Consider the following 7689-nt stretch of genomic DNA (forward strand, 5'->3'; position numbering starts at 1 on the left):
CTTGTCGGCTCTCTTATCTGGCTGCTGCACACTCAGCCAGATATCTCCTTTGTGGTGGCTTTATTGTCTTCTTTTATGCAAACTCCTACCCAGGATCACTGGCAGGTGGCTTTGCGGGTTCTTTGCTATTTACAGGGGACTCGATCCTTCGGGATCATGTATGGAGATGGGATTACCCTTTCTGGATGGAGTGATTATGATTGGGCAAGTGATGTGGATTCGCGATGATCCACTACAGGTTATGCTTTCACCCTTGGATCCGGTGCTGTCTCTTGGAGCAGCAAGAAGTAGCCTACTATGGCACTTTCTTCTACAGAGGCTGAGTATCGGGCCCTATGTTCGACCACTATGGAGGCAGTTTGGCTCCGTCGCTTACTCGCGGAGATTGGCTTTTCCTAGACCGGACCTACAGAGCTGCGCGTGGATAACCAGAGTGCTCTTGCTCTGGCCAAGAACCCGGTGTTTCATGCTCGCACGAAGCACATTGAGGTTCAGTATCACTATGTTCGAGAGTGGATCGTGGATTCGGAGCTGGTGGTAGTCTATTGTCCTACGGCGGACAATGCCGCTGATCTCTTTACGAAGCCTTTGCCTCAGGCTTCTTTGCTTCATCACATGCGGTTCTTGGGTCTTCAAACTCTCCCAGGAGTTGAGAGGGGGTATTAGCCTGCTCTTTATCATTCTCAGTTTGGCATCTCCTGGTTGTGAGCTCCTGTCAGAGTTTGACAGGAGACAGAGGAGCTCTGTCAGTTCATTATGTGGCTGTCCTGGTTAGCCAGCAGCCTGTGGGTGTCATACAGCCCAAACTGGGCTGTTTTTTGTGCAGTCTGCCCATTTTTTGGGCAGTCGGCCAGATCTGGCTGGTCGGCCAGATCTGGTTGGTCGGCCAAATCTGGCCAGGTCGGCCAGATTTGGCTGGTCGGCCAGTTTTCTGGCTTGGGGGCTATATATAGAAGCCCCCCCAGTCATTCCATCATTGTGCTCTGCAGGTTCAACACTGCCTCCGTCATCTCCGTCTCCGGCATTGGTGCTGCCACTGCTTCCAGTCTGTCTTGGTCCCCTCACTGACGCTCCGGGCTGCGTGCAGGGACTGCTCTGTCCATTTCAGTGTATTCAACATTCATCTCAGTCAGTGCAGACTTTCTTCCTTCATTCTCTGCTTTCTCTCTCCTCTCCTCTGTGTTCGTGTTCTTCTTCCGTTGCGCACTCTCACAATAAAATCTCCCAGAAGGCACATTTTGAGTAAAGAGCTTTGATGTGACAAGAGCTGCATTCTCAAAGGAAGATTTTATGACATACATGTTCATAGCCTTAGTTATGATGGTTCAATGGTTTCACAAGGCTTTAAGCTCTTCAAAATGCAAGATGCTCTCAAGAAAGAGAAATATGTAAGAGTAAAAGAAGAGCTTTAAGGAAGAAGATGATGTCGTAGCCTATGCTTCCTGCAACTCCCTCCACATCCTCATCCTCTCTGAATTAGACTTTAGGGCTTTTCTTGAGAGATCTGCAGCAATTCGAAGCAAAAGAACCCCTTCTTTGGCTGGTACTAAATACAAGAAACTACTTCGCTATTGCTTTTGTTGGCCTTATCTTTTGGCTCCCCAATCTACATCGCTCGGTTGCACAACAATGCCCAGGGCTTCTTTGCTACCCTCACTTCAAGTATATCAAATCTTGGTAATGCTATGCACAAATCTTTTAACAGTATGCTCAAATAGGAGGGATTGGAGGTGATCAATCCTCACGATGGCCAAGATGGTGCAAAGGACTAAGCTCGGAAGGGGCGATGGAAACAAGAGGACCAAGAGAACGAGTTGAAGCACGACTAAAAAGGCAAAGGGAATCATTGAGGAAGGTGCAACAGCTTGATCATTAAAGCCCCCAGAGCCTTACGACAGTCATAACAACATCCTCACCCTTTCATTCCTCATCATTGGCATTAAGCATCATCATTTTCTTTCTTTATCTTGTCCACATAACGAACAATCTTATCCTTTCTCTTTTGACTTTTTTTTTTAAATTAACGTAATTTTCAATTCTTAAACCTTCAAAATGGAAAAACCAAAATTTAAACACTTAAGCCCTATAATACCCATTCCTATGCAATGCTTACCTAAAAACACCCTTCTTTGCCAATATCATTTTTTCAAAACATGCTAGGGTTCAATTATTTTTCTTTTCTTTTTTATATTTCTTTTCGTTTTAATAAAACTCGCCTCTCTTTTCCTTTCCAATATGAACCGGGTGTGGGAGAACTCCAATGCTTTATCTTTTGCAACGGTGTGCACTATGGTTATATCTTTCTTAGGTTTTATCCTTGTGCTTCATGGTGTGGTTATGTTTCAACCTATCTTGGGTGTGATGTTATCTTTGTATGAAAAATTGTTGAAGAGCCCTATCTTTCAGGTTTTGCATGTGATTTTTATGTGGTGTGTTTCAAACCTAGGCAAATACGACCTAGATGTGATGTTTCTTTTTGTGTGATATGTGTTCAACTCTTTCCCCCCCAAGGAAAGCAGAAATAATCAAGAAGACAAAGATCGAAAGAATTATGACGAAGATGAAGACTTTCTGGAGCTGATTGTGGTTCTTCTTCAATTTGTTCACGGCGGGGACGCTTCACGCTTGTGTGGGAGGAATGATAACCAAGAAATTTGTGCAAATAAAGGTACCAAAATGTGCTCAACATGGAAACATCCTTTCCAATTTGACACTTTGCTTTTGTACCCCTTTGTAAAAAATCAAATATGAAGCAATGTAAAATGTGTAGTCCAAAAGGCTCAAATTATAAAATATTATCCTAGGAAAAGGGATGGTCAAACACTTTTGTCTCATGCTAGAAATGAAGGGTCTTCTAGAACTTAGTTTATGTATGCAAATTCAATTTTATAATTCAAGAAAGGAAAAGGAGGTGGTTGCAATAGTGGGATTTGAGGAGGTGGGAGGTTAAATTGGTTACACCCTCTCTCTTCCTTTATCTTCTCCTTTTACAGTTCATTTCTCTCTCTCCCTCATTTGGCATAACTCTCATTTCTCATTCTTATTTCTTTCTCTCTTGTGCTCTTTTGCAAGATCTCATGGAGAATGAGGAAGAGGAAGAGGGTGAGGATGGCATTAGTGTGACAGATTTCTTGTGTGCCTTCTATTCCCTTGTCTGTTTTGAGGCATCATTCTTGGTGAAGAAGAAGGTTTTCTTGCAAGTTTCATGGCCAGCAAATGTATTTGCAGCCTCTACTTGGCTAGTTTGAGCTTCTCCCGGTGTCGTGGCAGGGTACTCTTCACCCAACATCAGCACTCAACTTCACATTTTACTCTAATGGCAGTGAAAGAGGCTTACATGCTACCATAGCATACTTGGACAATATATCCAAGCCATATTGCCTTTGGGACAGCCATATACCATCATCACATCTGATCACCTCAATACTAAGAAAGTATCTTAGGTCACTTAAATCCTTCATCTCAAACTTCTTCTTCAAAAGGTCATTCACTTTAACAATCCCATTGTCATTGTCACTCACCTGTAATAATCATCATCCACATAGATGATTATGATGACCAAACTTGTATCTCCCTTTCTCACATAAAGTGAGTGATCAACAGAAACATAAAATCCAATGTTGACAATATACTCTTTGATCTTGTCAGACCATGCTGTAGGTGCTTATTTCAGTCTATAGAGCACCTTCTTTAATCTATACACATATATGGGATGCTCTAAATCCTCATAACCTACTGGCTACTGCATATACATCTCTTCTTGTAATTCACCATGCAAGAAGGCATTCTTGATATCTATTTGCTCTGCAAACTCCAACCTTTGGTTGCTGCCAAAGTAACACACATCTAACATTTGCTATTCTAGCAATTGGATTGAATGTCTCTTCATAATCTATGCCATATGTTTGAGCATAGCCTTTTACAACCAACCTAGCCTTATACCTATAATAGAACCATCTACGTTGTGCTTACTTTTGTAGACCCACTTATAGCCAATAGCTTTCTTCCCCTTGGGCAATGGCACTAGATCCCATGTTTGATTGGCTTCTAATGCAGCCATCTCCTCATCCATTACTACATCCCAATGAGCATGACCAACAACATCCTCAAAGAAAGTGGGCTCAACATCCTCAACCACCTTTACCATATAAGCATAATAATGAGCTACATAACCTTCAAAATCAAATCTTTTAACAGGATATCTAGCGGTGCTAGACCTGCATGTCACTATATCACTTAGTCAAGCCTTTACATTACCATGTGCTCTCTGTACACTTAGTGTCCTGACTGAACGAATACCAACCTCATCATCCAAACTCTCTGAACAACTAGAATCTCCATTAAATTCCAAATGACTAGCAAATGCATCATTACCATCTGACACTTTCTTCTTCCCTTTGTCTTTACCTACAACACTAATAGATGCACCTGAAGATATGGGATTGCTTCTTAGTCTCCCAAACCAAGGGCTAACTATAGATGTAGTACCAGATGATGTTTCTGGTCCACTAATCATCATCAACATCCAATGCATCGCCAGTAGATGCACACCAACTACTCATCTTATAAAAAAATAACATCATTCCTCACTCTGAACTCACTTGTGTGACTGAGTTATAACAGTTATACTCTTTTTGCTCTAAAGAGTATATAATATAATACATTTTTTATCATTTAGATCAAGCTTCTTTTGTAGCTCATTTAGTATATGAAGATATGCAATGTAGCCAAAACTTTCAAGTGTGACACATCGAGCTTCTTGCTTGTAAAGCATTCTTCGCAAGTCATTCCATGAACTATAGCTACGGGAGTTTTGTTCATAATATAGATTGTAGTATGAATAGCTTTAGACCAAAAATGTTTTGAAGAATTCTTTTAAGTCATCAATGGTCGTGCAACTTCTTCAATATGTCTATTTTTTCTTTATGCAACCCCATTTTATTGTGGGATATACCTACAAGTAAACTGTCTATTTTTTCTTTATGCAACCCCATTTTATTGTGGGATATACATACAAGTAAACTGTCTCTTTATCCCATGAGACCTTAAGAAATCATTGAACTCATTAAAGAGGTACTCTCTCCCTCCATCTGACCCCAAGCACTTAACTTTCAAGCCTATTTCTGTTTCAACAATAACCTTGAATTTTGAAGTGCTCAAACACATCACTCTTTTCCTTCATGAAATACACCCACAGCTTTCTTGTACAATCATCAATTAATGTGACAGAATATTTGTTGCCACCAAGAGGTATGTTCTGTGTAGGCCCCCAAAACATATGTATACACAACATCAAGTATATTCCTTCTCACACCTCTATTATGAAAAAAATGTTATCTTGCTTACTTATCAAACTAACATGCTTTACACACTTTATGAAATTTTGCAACTCTAAAAGTAGGCAACCATGTAACCAACCCTTTGGGGGGTGTATTAATTTCAACCTGTGCACATTTGCATGTCCAATATATTTATGCAATATTTCAATGTATGCAACCACTCATTTGCCTTTAGCATACATAGAAGCTTTCATAGCAAGAATTCTAGCATTTAAGATCAACATGTGGCCAACTCTACTTCCTTTTGTGACCAACATACACTTTTCATTAAAGTATTCCACAAAGAAACCTTTTGCATTAAATTAAACATGCAAACCTTGCTTCACCATTCAACCAACAAATACTAAATTCTTTGTGATTGATGGTACATGTAATACATCTAACAAACTCTTTGTTTGACCATCATGAAATTCAATGGCATGAATCATCACTCGTCTGCACATAACTTGGATTTTGTAAATGTTGCATCTCTCCAAATCATTTAGTATGGCTATTCTTATGATTATATGCACCTAAATCGACAAACCATACATCATCATGTGTACCCTTTCCTATAATAGCATTCATCATATGCTGCAGAACAGACATACGCTCATTTTTGTATTCATTCTATCGTGAAGATGATGCATAGTTTCCTTACTACAATTTGCCACTGTGGATATCATCCTTCTTAGCATAATAATGGACTGCAATATGACATGTTTTGCCACAATAGCAACAAACAATACCAAAATTGCCATAACCTTTGTTCTGCCATCCACCTCTTCATGTAGAGCTCCCCCCATCTCTAAAGTTTCCATGGCCTCCTGAAACTTGCATTTTATTAAACTACCGATTTAACTTGTTTTGTTGGTTATCACTAATATATCTCATACCATGTCCTCTTGAAAAGGATCTACCACATCTCCTTCTTGAACTTGAGTAAAATACTTGGACCTGTTTGCCACTTCTTTCAAATGATTCACCATGCATGTTGATCTCTTCAGTGATCATGAGAGAGGCCAACTCATCAAAAATTGAAAATGGTTTTGTGCATATACAGAAGTGACAAATGATTTCTAAGCCTTCTCATTATTGAGGCTACCCGAAGTAGATGAAACCAAATCATCATCATCAAGCATTGCATCAGTAGTAGCTGCTAAGGCATCTACAATGCTTCTCACTTTCAAAACATACTCATTTACATACATCTACCCTTTCTTCAAGTATTCAACTCTTGCTTGAGTTGAATCTTCCGTACCTCTATATTTTTTGAAAACATATTCTCAAAGATTTTCCAAGCTACATGTGAAGTTTTGTAATATACTCTAATATAGTATTTCAATGACTGTAGATAGAAAATACATCACATTTTTGTCTTTTGCACTCCATTCTTTCCATGCGTTTGATTTTTCTATCGTAGGATTACTTAGCTATGGCTCCTATCTTTTACTTGAAATGAACTCGTGAAAGCCTTTTCTAATAAGAAAGTTCGTCACACGAAACTTCCATGATGGATAATTATTCTTGTCTAGCTTCTCAATGATGGGATTTCCACTATTCTCTATCATTTTCACAAAATCGATACAAAAAAGCAAGCAAGCCTTCTACAATCTTTTACAACAAGTACACAACAATACACCAAACAACCTCTTTCACTGATTGCTTAACAATACATGTAATTTACAACCTATTTGCAAATAAAACTTGTGTTTGCTTCTTGGAAAACATCTTAGAACTTACATATTTGAATTTTGTAATATGTGCACCCACTTTCAATCAACACAGCCGAAATCACAATGTATACTCTGAAACTGCTGTCTACAACCTTGCGGATCTAAAATGGGCCTTAAAATGGGCTCAGATGGCGAAAAAAGTAATAGAATAGTCCTAAAAGGCCGATCTTCAAAATATAATGTGCTCTACTTGCACACCAAATCTCATAGCAATGTAAGATATTTACTTTGTCATGCTTTCGAGCTCTATCCAAGAGAAAGAGTGGAAGAAAGGAAGAGCTTCTTACCCATTGCTTGTTCACTTGAATCTTTGCTTCTTCTTCTTCACTTCAGCCTTCAAAACTAGCATCTCTCAGTGGCGCTACTTTGATACCATGTCACAAAATCGCTTGGTTGGAGGAGCTTGCTTAAGTTGCTGCATCAAACACACACCATACACACAAGAGGAAGCTCACTCAAGGACACAAGATGATAGATGGATGCCAAAATGTTTTCTTGCTGGTTTCTTCTTCTTCTTTCATACAAAATACAATGTACGCAAAGTATAGATAAGCTACAATTTAAAGAAAAGTCGCCTACTAAGTTAGACAATGCATAACTAACTATATTAATAAACTGGCACTATAACTATACCT

This window comes from Lygodium microphyllum, chromosome 19 (genome assembly GCF_053477565.2).
Source record: "Lygodium microphyllum isolate KBCC chromosome 19, Lygodium_microphyllum_v1.1.10, whole genome shotgun sequence".
NCBI classification, from domain to species: Eukaryota; Viridiplantae; Streptophyta; class Polypodiopsida; order Schizaeales; family Lygodiaceae; genus Lygodium; species Lygodium microphyllum.